Source organism: Petromyzon marinus, chromosome 45, assembly GCF_048934315.1.
Source record: "Petromyzon marinus isolate PM22_M1 ecotype Great Lakes invasive population chromosome 45, UKy_Petmar_22M1.pri1.0, whole genome shotgun sequence".
NCBI lineage: Eukaryota > Metazoa > Chordata > Hyperoartia > Petromyzontiformes > Petromyzontidae > Petromyzon > Petromyzon marinus.
In genome coordinates, this window is record NC_133711.1 from 4,181,087 (window position 1) to 4,201,910 (window position 20,824).

Here is a 20,824-nt window from a genome sequence, read left to right on the forward strand (position 1 = left end):
ACGAGGAATCATTCTGGCAGATTCCACGAGGAATCATTCTGGCAGATTCCATGAATCATTCTGGCAGATTCCATGATGAATCATTCTGGCAGATTCCATGAGGAATCATTCTGGCAGATTCCATGAGGAATCATTCTGGCGGATTCCATGAGGAATCATTCTGGCAGATTCCATGAGGAATCATTATGGCAGATTTCCTGCGGAATCATTCTGGCAGATTCCATGATAAATCATTCTGGCAGATTCCATGAGGAATCATTCTGGCAGATTCCATGAGGAATCATTCTGGCAGATTCCGTGAGGAATCATTCTGGCAGATTCCGTGAGGAATCATTCTGGCAGATTCCATGAGGAATCATTCTGGCAGATTCCATGAGGAATCATTCTGGCAGATTCCATGAGGAATCATTCTGGCAGATTCCATGAGGAATCATTCTGGCAGATTCCATGATCAATCATTCTGGCAGATTCCGTGAGGAATCATTCTGGCAGATTCCATGAGGAATCATTCTGGCAGATTCTGTGAGGAATCATTCTGGCAGATTCCATGAGGAATCATTCTGCAAGATTCCATGAGGAATCATTCTGGCAGAATGCCCTTGTTATTCGAAAACATCCCGTGAAAGTGGATATGACAGAGCTACCTCTGATCCCTTCACGTGACCTCTGGGTCACATGGTACGGGGGGCAGCACTTTCAGACCCACGCTGCCACTAGGAGAAATGTTTCGCTCGAAGGCAGTAAAACCATTTTTTTTTTTAATCCAACAGCTGAAATTTTGGCAAGTTAAGTACAGAACCAATTTTTATTTTATTTTATGGTGTTTTGTTATTGGTAATTTATGAGCGGGCTGAGACCATTAACTCACTATAGTTTAGAGCCCAGCTTAATCACATGCGGATGAAACCTGGATTCGAACCAAGGATATCAGCGGTGCAGCCCAGTGCTCTGATCTCTGTATCTTTGGCCATCGGAGGATTATACTTAGGAGTCAGACTAAGTCACCTTTTAGAAAACTTTCCGTCATACAAATCATCCGATAAATTGCGTACGCATGGCCTGATCTGCGGTTTGGCAGAGGCACGATGGATTTTTAAACGATGGGTTTTCGCTGATGTGTAGGAAATGCAAAATTTTAAATGATAAATAATGCATGCAACATTATGCGACAAGTTAGTATGCTTTCACTTTTGAAGCGGAAAGGTAAGGCCCTTGGCCTCCGCTCACCTGCCCTCATGCTGCTAATTGCCGCAAAACCGGCAGATACAAGTAGCCGTAGCTGAGTAATTGAAAATAAAAAAAAACAATTCTATAATTCACGCAAAGATAATAACTGCCGAGGCTAATTAAGACACTGGATGAATTGTGCATTGCTTTATTTTGCCGGAAACAAAAAAAAATATCAAGGATAAAAGTGCAGTCCTGCAACTGCTTGCTCATGCTACTGCTTGATGGAAGAATCCTTCACTCGAGGGAGCGCTAGATTACTCCTCCAGAGGATTCTGTTGCCTCGACTCTTCCACTCTGGCCAGACGTCTCGCACGTACATAAGTACGATTTTAGCTTCTTTCGCCCTATACATTGCCAACCGTGCTAATCGGAGGTCTCGGAAGATATGTTAGTACCCACACTTTACCCGACCACACGTGCCCTGCCCGTTGACTAAACTCGGTTTCGCTGTTTGCAGGCTTACACTGGGTGGACAGAGTTTGGTGGGACTTAACGTGCCCATACTTTCAACTGGCCACGCCGGGAGATCGAACCAGTGTCCTCTCAATTGCAGGTCCAGTACGATGGCCATTTGAGGAGGCCACCGTGGTGTAACGCTCAGCGCGCTGGACTTGCAATCCAGAGGTCACCGAGATGAGTTCCTTAAATAAATCCTACCACCACAACCACCACCACCTCCTCTACCCACCCGGCACATCTCTGTCAGTATAAATTGGTGCACCCACAGTCATTGCAATGTGCCAACGATCCCACCACCACAGCAGCATGCCGTTATACATGTGATTAACACGGTTGGCTACATACGGTGCGAAAGAAGTTCAACGTACATAAACAATTGGCAAAAGCTAGAGAAGTTACGCCATGGAGGTGCGTTTGGCAGCACCGCTTTCCACCGAATCAAATGCCGTGAAGCATGAGGCCAACGGAATGCAATCTCTGGAACCAGGTGGTCATCTGGATTCGGGTCGCAGCAGCGAGCAGAAAGACAAAAGTTATTTTGAGATATTTATTTTTTATATTTTAAGTTTACGCAACTAACTAGCGTAGCTCTTTTTCAGAACCGACATGGCCACGAATGACAGCAAACGAAGTGGGTTCATCACGTGGAAATGTAGAGCAGCCAAATATTATAAACGCATGCTGTCGATTGCAAATTTGGAGTGAAAAACCGGAGGACTCGGTGAAAAATCCACGTGACCACGGGGAGACAAAGACGCAAACTCCAAATATCCAGCAGGCGTCAGCGTCGGGATCAAACCCATGACCTCCTGTACACCAGGCGAGGGAGTTAACATCTCGCCACCGTGGCGACGAGATGGTGAGATGGTGAGCACCGCCGATAACGCATTGGGCCCTCCCGTTATCTCAGCTCACCCTTTCATCGGATTACAGCCTTAACCCCCTGCCACCCCCACTACCCCCACTACCCCCCCCCCTCCCACAAGGTCGCTTGTGGCTGCAGCGTTGATCCGGCGGCGTAACGAGCCACGGATGTTTTTTTGTTTTGTTTCATTCCCTCGAGCTCCGCGGCGACTCGGGGAAGAAGAAAATTGGGACAGCGTGCCGGCACTGCGGCGGCGCATTAACGACATCCGTTCCGGTCACGCAGCGCGCTCGCCGACTTTAAACACGGAATTCCTGCACCCCCTGACCTGTTTACGACGGAATAAATAAATCACCGTCTGCGGAACATTGTGCCCAGTCGCTCGCATCGTTTCACAGAGTCAACGTGTCCACAGGGAAACGTGAGTGCACTTCTTAACTCCGCTATGCATACGCTTTTAGCGGCCCATTTTTTTGTGTCAATCCACTGCTTGATGTGGGCCTCGCCAATGGCGCTGGTCAGGGTGCTGGTGAGGGCGCTGGTGGTCAGATGTTAACCACTTCGCCCGGTGTACACGTGTGACACGGTGGTGAGATGTTAACCACCTCGCCCGGTGTACACGTGTGACACGGTGGTGAGATGTTGACCACCTCGCCCGGTGTACACGTGAGGCAAGGTGGTGAGATGTTGACCACCTCGTCCGGTGTACACGTGTGACACAGTGGTGAGATGTTGACCACCTCGCCCGGTGTACACGTGTGACACAGTGGTGAGATGTTGACCACCTCGCCTGGTGTACACGTGTGACACAGTGGTGAGATGTTGACCACCTCGCCTGGTGTACACGTGTGACACAGTGGTGAGATGTTGACCACCTCGCCTGGTGTACACGTGTGACACGGTGGTGAGATGTTGACCACCTCGCCCGGTGTACACGTGTGACACAGTGGTGAGATGTTGACCACCTCGCCTGGTGTACACGTGTGACACGGTGGTGAGATGTTGACCACCTCGCCTGGTGTACACGTGTGACACAGTGGTGAGATGTTGACCACCTCGCCTGGTGTACACGTGTGACACAGTGGTGAGATGTTGACCACCTCGCCGGGTGTACACGTGTGACACAGTGGTGAGATGTTGACCACCTCGCCCGGTGTACACGTGTGACACAGTGGTGAGATGTTGACCACCTCGCCTGGTGTACACGCGTGACAAGGTGGTGAGATGTTAACCACCTCGCCCGGTGTACACGTGTGACACGGTGGTGAGATGTTGACCACCTCGCCCGGTGTACACGCGTGACAAGGTGGTGAGATGTTAACCACCTCGCCCGGTGTACACGTGTGACACAGTGGTGAGATGTTGACCACCTCGCCTGGTGTACACGTGTGACACAGTGGTGAGATGTTGACCACCTCGCCGGGTGTACACGTGTGACACAGTGGTGAGATGTTGACCACCTCGCCCGGTGTACACGTGTGACACAGTGGTGAGATGTTGACCACCTCGCCGGGTGTACACGTGTGACACAGTGGTGAGATGTTGACCACCTCGCCGGGTGTACACGTGTGACACAGTGGTGAGATGTTGACCACCTCGCCGGGTGTACACGTGTGACACAGTGGTGAGATGTTGACCACCTCGCCGGGTGTACACGTGTGACACAGTGGTGAGATGTTGACCACCTCGCCCGGTGTACACGTGTGACACAGTGGTGAGATGTTGACCACCTCGCCTGGTGTACACGTGTGACACAGTGGTGAGATGTTGACCACCTCGCCTGGTGTACACGTGTGACACGGTGGTGAGATGTTGACCACCTCGCCTGGTGTACACGTGTGACACAGTGGTGAGATGTTGACCACCTCGCCTGGTGTACACGTGTGACACGGTGGTGAGATGTTGACCACCTCGCCCGGTGTACACGTGTGACACGGTGGTGAGATGTTCACCACCTCGCCCGGTGTACACGCGTGGCACGGTGGTGAGATGTTAACAACGTCGCCCGGTGTACAGGAGGTTGTTGTTTTGATCACCACCCTAACGATCCATGCTGTATATTTGGAGTTTGCGTCGTCTCTCTCTCTCTCTCCCCGTGGTCACGTGGATTTCATTTTACACTCAGAATCAACATCACGCGTTTAGATTTTTTGGCTGCTATAAATTCCCGCACGATGAGTCACTTCGCTGAGCTATCGTTTGCGGCCAGGTCGCTTCTGAAAAAGAGCCGGATAGCTCAGTGGACCTTAACTTGCTAAAAAAAAATAAAGTTTCGTTTCAGTTTAAAATACAGTCGCAAGTATTCCAGCCCGTTTCGACCGATGGTCATAATTCAGTGCCCACATTTGAAAATCCATTTTACAACTTCAGCGGGATAATCGCTGGATGTTTCTCACGCAAGCCTCTCGTTGCGGTAGCGAATTAACGACGCAGCCGAATGATTTGCGGCGTCGCATCGCCATCGACCTGCCGCGGAATCTTTCCCGTTGCCCGGTTATTTGTGGCGCTGACGATCCCCGTCTTCCCAGGGCCAATTCGCGTGCGATCTCCCGTGGACGATTTGGTGTGGGAACGCCAGGCACCGCGGTGTTTGTTGCGTAAGTGAGCTTTCTTGGTTCGAGTGGGAATTTTTTTTACCGGGTGGCTGGTAAACCGGAGGTGGCGCTTGGCTCGCAACTGCAGCCATAGCGAGGGATTATACTGGATGTGGTGTGCTGTGTGCGGACATTTTAATCGGGTTACTGGCAGACCGGAGCAGTTCGGCACGTGACTAGCAACGACAGACATCGCGATCGGTGTACCACACGTGGTGTGCCGGGCTGAATGATGGCGGCTTTCCCGATGTTTCTCCCGATGTTTTTCCCGATGTTTCTCCCGACGTTTCTCCCGATGTTTCTCCCGATGTTTCTCCCCACGTTTCTCGATGTTCCTCCCCTGTTTCCCAAGGCCGAGGAGCCTGGATGTGCGCCCGAGAGCTCCGTTGGTTCCCCAGCACGGATTCATCTCTGCTAAGTAAATTGGGCGTTATAATCGACTGGAGAAGTATGACCGGTGACATAATAGGATTTAAAAGAATGACGTAAAAAAAATTGTACATGCGTGAAAAGAAAAATCGCAATTTTCCAATTGTGCCGACCGATTCTTTTTTTTTTGCCGGAGCTCCGGGGGGAAAAAATAAAGTCGGCAAAACGCCTCCGACTAAAAGTGTAATAACCCCCGCCCGCGTATTCTTCCACCGCGGCGCGATCACGCGCGGTACAGCGCGAACCGAGGCAATAATTACCGAACACTCCCCCTGCGCTCCGTTTTTTTTTTAATAAATAATTTTTTTCTCCCGGATGCGTCGCTTTGTTATTTCTTCTGCGCTGCGTCTCGTAAACTTTTTTTTGCCGCGCAACGTGCGCCGGATACAAATGAACCCTGCGCTGTAGCCGGCGTGCGCAACTGCTACTTTTGTCCAGGGGTTCAGAGTGCGCCGTCTCTCCGTCTCATTCTTATTCCAGGTGGTAATAACGGCAGCTCGAAATCTCTTCCACGATCACCGCATCATTAAGCCCTTGGCAAATTCCCTCCCTCCCCCCTCCCATACTCACCCACTCCACTCACCCACTCCGCCCCCACGGGCTACCTCCATCTCCCCTATCATCTTCGCGCAACTCCCGTGCGCGTGCCCTCCGCTCCAGCAATTAAGCCCTCCCCTGTCGAAGCGCTCAGTTCGCTTTTGCTCAGTGGGAAGTCGCTCAATCTCTCCTTCTGGCGCCCCCCCCCCCCCACACTACCCACCCCCTCTTCGCCCAGCCGTGCTTGCTGATCACTTCTCGCTGCCTGTGTTAAGGGGACTCTCAACCCCTGAGTTCGTGAACGTCAGGACGACGTTCTCCCTACTCCGTGTTGGTCTTCAGCGTTACCGCGGTGGTGAGATGTTAACTACCTCGATCTGGTATGGAGGAGGTCGTGGGTTCGATCCCGACCCTGACGCCTGCTGTATATTTGGAGTTTGCGGTGTCTCCCTCTCTCATCATCATCACGGTGGCTAGGAGATGTTAACTACCTCGCCTGGTATGCATGAGGTCGTGGGTTCGATCCCGACCCTGACGCCTGCTGCTGTATATTTAGAGTTTGCAGTGTCTCTCTCTCACCGTGGTCGCGTGGAATTTTCGCCGGGTCCTCCGGGTTTTCCCTCCACATTTACAATCTACGTGTGTTGAGTAATTCGGTTTGCCATATATTTCCACGTAATGATAAGCCACTTAGTTGAGCTATAATTTGTGGACAAGGTCGCTTCTGAAATATAGCTACAGTGAGGAAAAAGTATTTGATCCCCTGCTGATTTTGTACGTTTGCCCACTGACTAAGAAATGATCAGTCTATAATTTAAATGGTAGGTTTATTTGAACAGTGAAAGACAGAATAACAACAACAAAAATCCAGAAAAACGCATGTCAAAAATGTTATAGATTGATTTGCATTTTAATGAGGGAAATATGTATTGACCCCTCTGCAAAACATGACTCAGTACTTGGTGGCAAAACCCTTGTTGTCCCACTCCTCTTTGCAGATCTTCTCCAAGTCATTAAGGTTTCGAGGCTGACGTTTGGCAACTCGAATCTTCAGCTCCCTCCACAGATTATCTATGGGATTAAGGTCTGGAAACAGGCTAGGCCACTCCAGGACCTTAATGTGCTTCTTCTTGAGCCACTCCTTTGTTGCCTTGGCCGTGTGTTTCGGGTCATTGTCATGCTGGAATACCCATCCACGATCCATTTTAAATACCCTGGCTGAGGGAAGGAGGTTCTCACCCAAGATTTGACGGTACATGGCCCCGTCCATCGTCCCTTTAATGCGGTTAAGTTGTCCTGTCCCCTTAGCAGAAAAACACCCCCAAAGCATAATGTTTCCACCTCCATGTTTGACGGTGGGGATGGTGTTCTTGGGGTCATAGGCAGCATTCCTCCTCCTCCAAACACGGCGAGTTGAGTTGATGCCAAAGAGCTCCATTTTGGTCTCATCTGACCACAACACTTTCACCCAGTTGTCCTCTGAATCATTCAGATGTTCACTGGTAAACTTCAGACGGGCATGTATATGTGCTTTCTTGAGCAGGGGGACCTTGCGGGCGCTGCAGGATTTCAGTCCTTCACGGCGTAGTGTGTTACCAATTGTTTTCTTGGTGACTATGGTCCCAGCTGCCTTGAGATCATTGACAAGATCCTCCCGTGTAGTTCTGGGCTGATTCCTCACCGTTCTCATGATCATTGCAACTCCACGAGGTGAGATCTTGCATGGAGCCCCAGACCGAGGGTGATTGACGGTTCATTTGTGTTTCTTCCATTTGCGCATAATCGCACCAACTTTTGTCACCTTCTCACCAAGCTGCTTGGCAATGGTCTTGTAGCCCATTCCAGCCTTGTGTAGGTCTACAATATTGTCCCTTACATCCTTGGAGAGCTCTTTGGTCTTGGCCATGGTGGAGAGTTTGGAATCTGATTGATTGATTGCTTCTGTGGACAGGTGTCTTTTATACAGGTAACAAGCTGGGATTAGGAGCACTCCCTTTAAGAGTGTGCTCCTAATCTCAGCTCGTTACCTGTATAAAAGACACCTGGGAGCCAGAAATGTTTCTGATTGAGAGGGGGTAAAATTATTATTTCCCTCATTAAAATGCAAATAAGTTTATAACATTTTTGACATGCGTTTATCTGGATTTTTTTGTTGTTATTCTGTCTCTCACTGTTCAAATAAACCTACCATTAAAATTATCGACTGATCATTTCTTTGTCAGTGGGCAAACGTACAAAATCAGCAGGGGATCGAATCTTTTTTTCCTCACTGTAGCTCAGTGTGCGTTAACTGGTAAAATATATTTGATAGTTTAATAGAATATCGAAACAACGTAAATCTAAGCGAGTTGCAGGGTAGGTAGGTGAAGGCGAAGGCTGAGAGGTGACGGATAAGAGAGAGAATGGACGATGCTGTCAGCGACGTAAGCGTGGGGTTTGAGGTGACGCAAATCAGGCAGCGGTGGTGGTGGTGGCGGTGGTGGCGGTGTTACTAATTAAGTGACGACTTTAGTTTCACGTGATTGCCGCCTTGAATTCCGTGTCGTGATGGTCACCGTGTGCCTGACGAGGCTGACGGGCTAACAAGTGACGACGTAACGGTACTCGAATGGCAAATGCTGTGGGATTACTTTCCAACAGATCGTTGTTGCTGAACGAGTAACTAATTAGCGTGTTTTGTGTACGTGAAAAAACCTCACGAATTGGCTGTGCCGGGTTTAACGACACGTGCATATTCATGTAATCTAACCCAAAAAAAATCTCTCCATTATGGATAATTTGGCAGTGTCTACACTAATTGTTTTGATGTGTTTTGACGGCAATAGATCATTTCATTATTCGCGTGGGTTTTCTCGAGGTACTCGGGTTTCCTCCCACACCCCAACACCTGTTTATGAACAGCAGACACTCATTTATGGCTAAGTCAACCTAGTGGAGGGCCATGGCCAGGAATCTCCGAGGTGACATTTCGTGAGAGCGAAAGGCTCGCAAATTGGAAGGTCACGGAGTTCATCCATTTTAGGGCTTGACCCATCATCTCATCATCCCGCCTCGTGGGGTCGATAAAATTGTGAGTACCCACAATGGAGAAGTCAACGGCGATGGTACTATGGATGGACTCACCCCACCCCTTCCCTACCTCCTGCTATGGGAATGTGGAATTTCCATCACCGGCTCAGGGTTGTAAACACGAGGTGAGCGCCACCGCAGAGTTCATTTGAGCAGCAAATCACTTTGAATCGGGATCATCGATAGCGCGCGCACACAAGAGACAGAAATTACCCCCCCCCCCCGCGGTAAATCGTATCGACTGTTGGGAGCAAAGTGCTTCTAGTGAACAAACGGGCACGCACACACACACACACGAACACAAAGACAATGATGTCTCGTATAGCCTTGACAGACTGTTGGGGCAAGCGCTGTTAACGAGCACCTATGAAGGCCAAAACGGTACACGAGGGGATGGGTGGCCAGCACCACGCCCGACCGCCTTTGTCTCCCCGGTGGCGATGTTTACACACCGCACCAGGTACTCATTTCAGGCTGAGTCGACCTAGGGGAGGCCCAGGACCGGTTAAAATAATCGTCACTGGTGTTGGCCGTGAGCGGGAATTGAACTCGGGACACCGGGTTCGTAGCGTAGCGCGCTAACCGCCTCTCACACATGCACACACGCACACTGACACACACACACGTGCGCGCGCACTGACACACACACACGTGCGCGCGCACTGACACACACACGTGCGCGCGCAACTGACACACACACGTGCGCGCGCACTGACACACACACACACGTGCGCGCGCACGGCCACTCTCGCAATCATTCACTCCTCGACGAGACAGTCGGAATGAGGTGAACAGATGGCTGCGGTGACAAGCACAAAGCACTGCACGTGATGAGACATAACAAGGGAATTAACTAAGGGCACGAACATTTCATCAGGGGTGGGATTTCCCCCCCCCCCCTAATTTTATCCTGATTGCGCTGTCACCGCCACGTCACCAGACAGCGTCCGCTCGGAAATCTTCGTTATGGGGCAGCGCGACCCTTTTTGTCGAATACCACCGAGGGGCCTCTGAGATTCCATGCGAGTGACCCGGCTGACTACGCTTGAGAACCCAATTTTATCACAACGCAGTCCATAGCAGGCCGTGATATGCTAAGATAGTTCAGATTCCGATTCATTTTAATAGCCCATACGAGTTAAAATCTTGAACAACCCCACTCATTTCAAATGGGTATCATGCAACATCCACTCTGATTAGCCACAAGAACAACATTGGAACCACGAAGGTTATGCGGCCCCAAGTGGTAACCAAACAAGCAAAACATCTGGTCTGGACTCCTGGACTGTATAGTTGTTGTCAACGTGAGTCTGTGGGTTTCGACCTCAGCCTGTTGGTCGCTACGCAAGGCTGCGGGGCCGCTATCAAGATCCCTGTGCAAGTTCATGGGTCCTCTAATGTGCAGGAGGCATGGGTGCCAGGACTGAGCCCACGAACTCACTACACCGAGAACCCGGGTTAATAACAGGCAGGACTTAGATTCGAACTGAGGTCCTCAGCGGTGCAGGCTGAGCTCTGGACTTCTGAGCCAATCGAGCCCCCTAGGGCACACGGGGGATGACTGTGGCCGTGATTTAACCGCGGTGGCTTTTGATCCAAGACACAAAAGTTGTGCTCCGTGTGGACGGCTGCTGACGCGTAAGTGGTGGATGCTCAATTGCGTGATTGCCCTACGGATCTATTGACTGCGGCTCGCTCCCAACCTCCATCCCCCTCCTCCCAATATCCAGTGGAAGGAAGTTCTCCGAGGCAGCGAGCGAGGGGTTTGCCGTCTTAAATTGCCACCCTAAATCATCACCAATTCGGTGTCGCCGTTGCGCGAAGCTATTGTCGACGAGCAGAACTTCATTGGTTGATTATTTGTGTGTGTGTGTTGATCTCTCTTTCTTTAGAGCAAACGTTGCAAGGCGTCCTTGCAAATAAATGTAAACTATTGTTATTATTTGTCACACGCCCTTCATTCCGAATGATGAGCCCACGGCAATTTGCAGGACGTTGCTCTGCATCTACATCGGCGATGTCGAACCGGAAGAATTATGAACGCCAAGAGTCAAAATTACTTCCTGTTCTACCTATTGAGCATTGAGGAAAGAGCTCACCCGCCCTGTTTCGAACCCCGAGCCAGCGGTGGAAATTCCACATTCCTGTGGCGAGTCTCTCCATCGGACAACCCACCGTTGACTTTCCCACAAAAGTGGTACTCATTTTATCGACACCCGGAAAGGATGATGGGGTGGAGTCAACCCCCCCACCCCTCCATGCGGGATGTGAACCCGTGCCCTTCCGATTGTGAGCCGCTCCCTCCACCGCCGAACCGCCCTGGTCGGTTGAGTTGTCTTGTGCAGTTATTAATTTCACAACAATAACAGCAACCAAAATCCGCGCGAATGATTCAAGTGTGGCGATTTAAAATTGCAGAACGTCGCCGCATATCAGACCGTCAGCAAAATCTGCCCCGGCCAGTCAACCGTCCCGTGCCAGGTGCAGTGTACGCGTGTGGCGTAAGCGTCAATTCATCGAGAACATGACCGCGTGTCCAAGCTTTTCTTCACACACACGCCTGCAACCCGAGTTCGTGCGGCCTCGTACGACAACTTTACAGTGGCTCGGACAGGCCGATCCTATCTGCTAAATTCGCGGCACTCAAATTGGCGTTAGGCGATTGGAAGGCCAAACGCTTTCCCTTCTGCATCAGTAGTGAGAGAACAATAACTTTTATTCAATTCATCCCCCCCTCTTTTTTTCTTTCTTTCTTTCTTCATTTTGCATTTCCTACACGCCAGCAAACAATGCGTACATTTGTCCGTGTAAAAAAAAAAAAAGTGGAATACAACTTCAGAATTATTTATTTTACCTCTTACAACCAAGGTTTACTAATCGCTAAAAGAAAACTGTGTTTAAGTGGCTTCCCACTCCACCCCCTCCCAGCACCCCCAGCCCTTTCCAAATGACTGTGCTACCGCTAACAGAGCTTTGAAATGAGATTGAATTCAAAGCAAAATTGTTTTTTTTTTTAAACCCACACGCGCATTATCCCTAGCACTTCATAAAATGCACTGATCGATATGCCAAAGTGGCACCGTCTTTCGTTTTTGGAACAGGAAACTCACGATGCTTGATGCTGACCTGAGTAGCTACGTTGGATACTGGGCATGGGTCACCGGTTAAACCAGTCGGGAACTCTGCGAGAACAAAGACATGCATACGTTGCACCGTCACCAATCCAGAATCAGAATCCGTATTTGTACTGGAGGAATCCTATGAGCTGTAAAGCTCTTCTTCACAGATGTCCAGTAGGGGCAGCATCGGAACGTTACAACAACAAACAGTACAACAAACACGATAGCAGTGCAAAGTATAGGGATGGCAGGACAATCTAAAATCCAACTGAAACGAAACGATGTTTATTTTTTATCTTTTCAGCTTACCTACTACCACCATGATCAAAACTGCGCGTGGAGAGGCCATTAACCAGCAGTACATAAATAACGGCTGATGTTGATGATGACATCAGAAAAAAAATCCATTATTTCCCTGCCCAAAAAATATATAATTCGATAATAATGAAAAAAATTATCCCAGCACTTAACGTAATCCCTAAAATAATCAGAATTTAAACGTGTTTTATCCTGCTTGCTGAATGATTGTGCTGCCATTATTTATTTGATTAATTCGTTCGCTCACTGTCATTATTATGAGAGCCCATTGCCAATCCAGGGTTGAATGAAGGGCTTCGCAACTGCAGCCTTTCGTTTAAAGAGGTTGTTTGACCATACCTCATCACACCGGTCAATGTGGGTTTGGCAAACGCAGAGCCCAAGCCCGGTTCAGATATTGCTCGCCGTGCCTAGGAATCGAAAATATGTCGCCAGGATCGAGGTTTTAATTGAGCTTGCAATGCGCGTAGATCGGATTGGTGAAGCATGGTTGAACAACCCCCGTGTCGGACGTAAATCCATGGGAGATGAACATACCATCGCACGGCATTGATGCGAACATTAGCGAGACATCGTCCCCTAATATCCACGGACGGTTGTGATGATACATCAGCGGAAATCCATCATTTCTCCTGGTCGATAACAACGTCTATAAGCCCTTTCCTAATCGCTCGAGGAATCTTAATTAAAGCACTTTGTTAAACCAGAGACTTGCGGGACGAAACTGTGCTGCCATCAACTACCGCACAGCGATCGAAATTTAGATACAAATATGATCCCCGATCCTGGATTAAACAATAGGGGACAATGGACCAGAGAACACTGCCTGGATGTCATTTCAAGGATAGGGGGAACACACTGCAGTTGCTGACCAATGTGGTGAAGTATGGCTGATCAAACCCCCCCCCCCCCCCCGCCAATGATGGACATGCAAGAGGAGATACAGGCATCGTCTGATGATGGCAGTGGCGATGTTGACAACGTCAGCACCAATGCCTCGTAGGGCGGTGCAAACGGCCCAGCAGCAGCAGCGCATTCGGGGCTCGACAGGGAGGTTCACGGATCGAGTCAGGCAGGCCGTCATTAGGTGCTGGTGGCATGGCACAAAACCGTGCCACGTGAGAACAAAAACGACTCGCAAATTACTCGATTGGGATAAAACGTAGAAATCACGATCCGCTGCCAGCAAACTGAAACTCAAGAGGTAGCTCTTTGTTATCAACTTCCGTGGGCCATTCTCTGACATGAACGGCTGCGCTGCTCTGCGGAAGATCCGAATGGGATTCCTCATCTCGTGAGGTGACGCCAATTGCACGGCCCGGATGAAATTGCAAAATACAAACAAAAAAACAAAGCACCCATCTGTGTAAAAAAACTAGCCACGTCATTTTTCCTGAGTTGCTCTTATCAATGTCGACGATTACTGCGAGCGGGCCTTAGCTTTTTGTCAATTAATGAGGCCCTGTGAAGTGTCAGTATGTGCTCAACAATAAACCTCGCCGTGAAAGCCTCGAGCCGCGGTGGCTCTGAGAGGCAAGTGACACACGGGAGTGGGGAGGGGGTGGTGGGATATGCACTTTCGTCGCTATAATTAGCATGCGCTGATGCACGCTCAAGTGTGCCCGCACGTGCGTGTCGGGGAGCGGTGGTGTAGCGGTTAGCGGGGCCGCGCTACGAACCTGGTGACCCGAGTTCGATTCCCGTTCACGAGCAACACCGGTGTATGGTTATCCGAACTAGGTTGACTCAGCGTCAAATAAGTATCTGCGGCGGTGTGTAAACATCACCACAGGGGAGACAAAGGCGGCCGGGAGTCGTGTTGACCACCCACCCTGTCGTATGCCGTGCCGGCCTTCATAGGTGCTCGCTAACAGCACTTGCCCCAACAGTTAAAGGTTATTCGGGGGATCTTTATTTTTGGTGGTGGTGGTTGCAGTGCATCAAACCTGCACTCGGGAGTGAACTCCTGCTTGTGAACAAACCACGCCAACATAACAAGGCTGGCACGGCCCAGTTTTATTCATTCGGGTATTAATCGGTTTTTATATAAAACCGGAGCACCTGGATCCTGCCAAAATCCGTTTTTTCGGTTTTATTAAAGTTAAGTCGTGATTTCAGTCGCTTTCAGCTCCTGGCCAAGCGGAGGACGACCCCGCTAGAGCGGTGGCTGACCGACGGCAGCGACTATCCCGCGCTCCAGGAGATCAGCCATCAAACCGTTCAGCATGGCCACGTCGACCGCCGCTGCGTCTGAGCGAAACTTCTCGACGTTGGGATTCATCGCATTCCAAGTTGAGGAACAGCCTGGCGGCCAACTCAGTCTAGAAGCTCGTCTTCATTAAGTCCAACCTCAACGCGTTCTACGCCTACTCCACGCCCGGCGACGGCCACGACAACAACACCGAGTCCAGCGGCGAGAGCGACGACGAAGACGACGCGGCGGCGGACGACGACGAGGAGGAGGAGGAGGAGCAGGATTGAAGTGTGCACGAGACGCCGATAATAAAACCAGGTTTTAATCGGCAAAATCGGGTTTAATTTCATTAAAACCAATAACCCGATTTGTCGGGCAAAAAAATCGGGTTTTTCCCACCATATTTATGTTCAACATATTTATGTTCAACATATTTATGTTGAACATAAATATACAGCTCCCGGTAAACGTTACAGACAGTGAAATATATTAACCGTACACACACACATATAAAAAGAGATAGCCGATGTCACATCGACATTGGCATAAACCTAATAACAACATGACATTATTCACCACAGAGCCACGCTAGTTGGCTGAGTGGTGACAGGTTTACTTGGCCTACAGATCTCTTGGCAAAGAGGCACATGTCCACGACTGAATCGGGAATCTTGATTTAGACCGCAGGAGTTTGTCCGATGAGCTATGGAGATAGCTCACGGCGACATAGCATCGGCTCATGCTTGTAAATGCACATCCCAATTGTGAGTCCACTGCTGAGCACTGGCCATCGGTGATCATACTGCACTGATGAGTCCTGGTCAGGACGAAACCGCGCCAGAGTTGTCTCCCTCTGCATCAGCCGCTCAACATTGAGCCCTCGTTTTAATTTTTGACGATGGCGCTAGACAACAATGCACTTCTTCATGAACCGCTGGCGGGTCAATTTTCTTTGCATAATGCACGACGCCCGAGTGCTTCTTGCGCCCTTTTTGTCGCACGCTGTTTGGGAACGGTGGCGAATGTTTGAAAAATAAGAATACGTGTTGTTCTTTCTGGCAATGCAACAGGGCGTTTAAATGTTCAAACACCAAAACGGAAACCTTTTATGCAACGGAATTTTGCAAGGACCTTTTCTTGTTCGTCGTGCTTTGATACTTGCAAAAAGGTTCCATGGCGTGGTGGATGTGTTTGCACTGCTGGGCGGAGAAGGAGATGTTAACTGCCTCGCCAGGTATACAGGAGATGTTAACTACCTCGCAAGGTATACAGGAGATGTTAACTACCTCACCTTGTATACAGGGGATGTTAACTACCTCGCCAGGTATACAGGAGATGTTAACTACTTCTTCAGGTATACAGATGTTAACTACCTCTCAAGGTATACAGGACATGTTAACTATTTCTTCAGGTATACAGGGTATGTTAACTACCTCGCCTGGTACACAGGAGATGTTAACTACCTCGCCAGGTATACAGGAGATGTTAACTACCTAGCCAGGTATACAGGTGATGTTAACTAACTCGTCAGGTATACAGGAGATGTTAACTGCCTCGCCTGGTACACAGAAGATGTTGACTACCTCGCCTGGTACACAGGAGATGTCAACTACCTCGCCAGGTATACAAGGAGATGTTAACTACCTCGCCAGGTATACAGGAGATGTTAACTACCTCGCCAAGTATACAGGATATGTTAACTACCTCGCCTAGTACACAGGAGATGTTAACTACCTCGCCAGGTATACAGGAGATGTTAACCACCTAGCCAGGTATACAGGTGATGGTAACTACCTCGCCAGGTATGCAGGAGATGTAACTGCCTCGCCTGGTACACAGATGTTGACTGCCTCGCCAGGTATACATGAGATGTTAACTACCTCGCCTGGTATACAGGAGATGTTAACTACCTCGCCAAGTATACAGGATATGTTAACTACCTTGCTAGGTATACAGGAGTGTGTGAGTTCGATTCCGACCTCCACGCCTGAATAATTTAGAGTTTCCATATCTGTCTCCCTGTGGTCGCGTGGATTTTTCTCCGGATCCTCTGTTTTCTTGTTTTAATCCTTCACATTTAGAATTAAGGTACATTTAGAGTGTTTAGCTGCTGCTATAAATGTCCACGTGATGATAAGCCACTTCGTTGAGCTATCATTTATGATAGCGAGGTCGCTTCTGAAAAAGACCTGTTAGCTCAGTGGGCCTTACCTGGTAAAATAAAAAAAATGTTTAGTAGTTTATAGTTTTAGTTTGATGCAGCTCAGTTGAGGCTTTAGGCCATATGTATCCAATCGCCATCCCCTCGCCTGATCAGAGAGAACACAAACACGACATGAACCACTCTGTGGGCTCTCCCTTTGGGGTTGAATCGAGGACAGCTGTCGCCGCATTTTCATTTACACCTCTCCCCGCACACACGCACGCACACACACAAAGCTCCCCCTTATAGCCTTCACAGACTGTAGGGGCAAGTGCCGTTAGCGAGCACCTATGAAGGCCGGAACGGTACACGAAGGGGTGGGTGGCCAGCAACCACGCCCGATCGCCTTTGTCTCCCCAGTGGCGATGTTTACACACCGCACCAGGTAGTCATTTGAGGCTGAGTCGATCTAGGGGAGGCCCGGGACAGGTTCAGATAATCGTCACTGGTGTTGGCCGTGAGCGGGAATCGAACCCTTGCCGCCGGGTTCATAGCGCAGCGCGCTAACCGCTACACCACCGCTCCCCACAGACGCACACACACGCACACACAGACGCACACACACAGACGCACACACACACAGACGCACACACACACACACATTCGTCAATCACCGATGCAGTCGCCGTTGCTGTTAAGTGTCACAGTCGCGCCTTTCCTTCTTGTGAGCGTCACGACGCACGCGCCGGTGTGCGCAACAGTGCGAGTGACTTTCCGTTATTACTTCACGACGCGTTCGTTTTTGGAGTGTCCATCCCACCGTTGGTTCCGCGCAATCTCGAGATGACGATGCAGAAGATGATGCGAACCGCGACTCTCGCTGCTGCTGCTGCTGCCGCTCCTTTACAGCGACGTCGATAACTCGAACAGCAATTGCTGCTGCTGCTGGTGTTGATGATACGAACGGAAGCTATTCTTGCCCCTCAGGGTGGCGTCGAGCAGTCCAATAACTCTTTATTCTGACATCAGCTGGTCATTGTCAAAAGGCCTTGCCAATCGGCGTCAAGAACCAGTATCACATGGAGCAGTCGGCGACCCTGGAGAATCGAGGGCGAAAGTAAGTGGCTCGATTCAGCTCCTGCACGTGGTTGCGAAACGTCGGACATCATGCCAAACAGCACGCGCGCATCTCAGGTCGTGGCGCGCGTGTTCCTCGACACGATGTCCGACGTTTCGCAAACCACGCGCCACTCCAGGAACTCAATTGAGGTGACCGAGCGAATTGAAATTCAGTTCCCCGGAGACTTCAACTCTCACCAGCGCTTGCAGCGAAACGTCGGACGCGACAGCACGGAGGGGAGAACCACGCGCTCCCCCCCCCGCCCCAAAGTACACAACCTACGGCGGTAGTGGAAGCCATCGCATTGGGACGGAGGGAGGGGACATCGCTGGCAGGGGAAAACGGAACAATGCGCTGGAATCATTTCAACGGGATGCTCACGGAACGTGCCACAACGCGATGAGGTAGCACCTCGATATACGAAGTTTCGCTATACGCGTGCGGGGAGGCCAAAGGAAGCGGGGTCACGGACAACCCTCAAGTTCTCCCTGAAAGTGCGGAACAAATCAGCCTTCAAGACTGGGAGGAGAAGCGGCAGCAGGGTGGCCGCCGACCGCCTCGGGGTGGGCCACGGCCCACTTGGAGACCCCCAGCGTCTCGTTGCCCAAGCGGATCGACGCCCCCCCCCCTCCTCCCCCCCCCCCCCCCCCCCCACAAAAAAAGGAAAATGAAGCCAACCCGGGCACTGCGGATTCCCACTTACATCTGGTACCGCGTGGCGCCCACCAATGCCCAAACACCTGCGGATCCAGAATTAGACTTTCTCAGCCACTCACTGAACGTCGATGGGCGTCTACTCTCGAACCCCGAGGGACTGACTGACTGACTGACGACGAAGCGAACCGTTGCAAATCGGAGGCGTGGTGGAAAGACGACAGGCCGAACACAGCGCGCAGTGCGAACGCAGCTGGGGGTGTCGCGTCCACGTGGCGTGTCGGGGTTCGACCGTCGAGATGTCGAGCTGCCGCCACGCGAGGAGACGCTGCCCCCCCCCCCGACCCCCCACTGCCAGCGACGCCGTGACCCCATTGATGCTCGATCCCCGGCGTTCTGTTGCGTTCGCTACGCAATTAACTCGTCCGTAGCGTGGTACGCGCGGGTCGCGGCTGAGAGGTGTTTGTCGTCGCTGCTTTGTTCGCTCGCAATTCTGAATGTGTCATATCGTCTTGCGAGATGAAGTCGTGCCTTTACGAATAGTAATAATAATAATAATAAGGGTAATAATATCTCGATTTTTTTTTTTACAGCAGCCGCGTCTTGTATGCGGCTGCATCTGAACTCGCAAAACACGACGGAGGAGGACGCATAGATTGAGAGATAGGGTGGTTACCGTGGCTAGGAGATGTTAACTCCCTCGCATGGTATACAGGAGGTCGTGGGTTCGATCCCGATCCTGGCGCCTGCTGCTGTATATTTGGAGTTTGCGGTGTCTCTTTCTCTCATCATCACGGTGGCTAGGAGATGTTAACTACCTCGCCTGGTATACAGGAGGTCGTGGGTTCGATCCGGACCCTGGCGCCTGCGGTATATTTGGAGTTTGCGGTGTCTCTCTCTCTCTCTTTCATCATCATCACGGTGGCTAGGAGATATTAACTACCTCGCCTGGTATACAGGAGGTCGTGGGTTCGATCCCGTCCCTGGCGCCTGCTGTATATTTGGAGTTTGCGGTGTCTCTCATCATCACGGTGGCTAGGAGATGTTAACTACCTCGCCCGGTATACAAGAGGTCAAGGGTTCCATCTCGACCCTGACGCCTGCTGTATATTTGGAGATTGTGGTGTCTCTCTCTCATCATCACGGTGGCTATGAGATGTTAACTACCTCGCCCGGTATACAGGAGGTCAAGGGTTCCATCTCGACCCTGACGCCTGCTGCTGTATATTTGGAGATTGCGGTGTCTCTCTCCCCGTGATCGCATGGATTTTTCTCCGCGTCTTCTGGTTTTTCCATCCACATGCGTTTTAGAGTATTTGGCTGCGATACTTTTCCACGTGATAAGACACTTCGTTGAGCTATCATTTGTGGCCAGGTCGCTTCTGAAAAAGGGCTATATAACTCAATGGGCTTTAACTGGTAAAATTTATATGTAGTTTATAGTTTCATAGAATATCGAAACGACGTAAATCTAAGCGAGTTGCAGGGTAGGTGGTGGAGGCGAAGGCTGAGAGGTGACGGATACGAGAGAGAATGGACGATGCTGTCAGCGACGTAATTGTGGGGTTTGAGGTGACGCAAATCAAGCGGTGGTGGTGGTGGTGGTGGCGGTGTTACTAATAAAGTGACGACGTATTTGCGAAACTATGTAAAATGTTGGAGACGTACGTGGGGGTATGCCGTAAGTCGGGGATACGTAAGTCGAGGTATAAATTTATCTCGTTTAAAATATATATGTTCAGTGCACGAGAAGCAAAGTCGTCTGGGTCGAAATTATTCAACATCAAGATTGTGCCGAACAGCTGAATGGTGTTCATGAGTTGAGTTTCAATGCTTCAATGTTTTAGGAGGCTCCCGCAAAATGGTCAATGCGTACTTAGATAACTGAATTGTTGCTGCGGAACATATATTTTTGGGATATTGAACGATGCGTTTTAAATGTGCGCAAAAATACCCATGAACTTAGGAAAAACAATTATTAACGATATTCTTAGTTCTTTCGGTAAAGTCACCACGTTGAAGGGAAACAACAAAATAATAAAATATATATAAAACAATAAAAATTCTCACGACGTTCGACCATAACACAAACG

At 50.1% G+C, this 20,824-nt stretch overlaps 2 long non-coding RNA genes across 2 annotated transcripts in view; both read left to right on the forward strand.

Annotated features, from left to right (window-relative positions):
• The window catches only part of LOC142930910 (uncharacterized), a 559,094-nt gene that overhangs the window by 208,036 nt on the left and 330,234 nt on the right, over nucleotides 1-20,824 (forward strand). The gene's annotated exons all lie outside the window — the stretch shown is intronic.
• LOC142930908 (uncharacterized) lies at nucleotides 333-5,890 on the forward strand. Its single transcript, XR_012946890.1, has 2 exons — nucleotides 333-2,975; nucleotides 5,501-5,890. It is a non-coding gene; the product is annotated as an uncharacterized LOC142930908 (long non-coding RNA).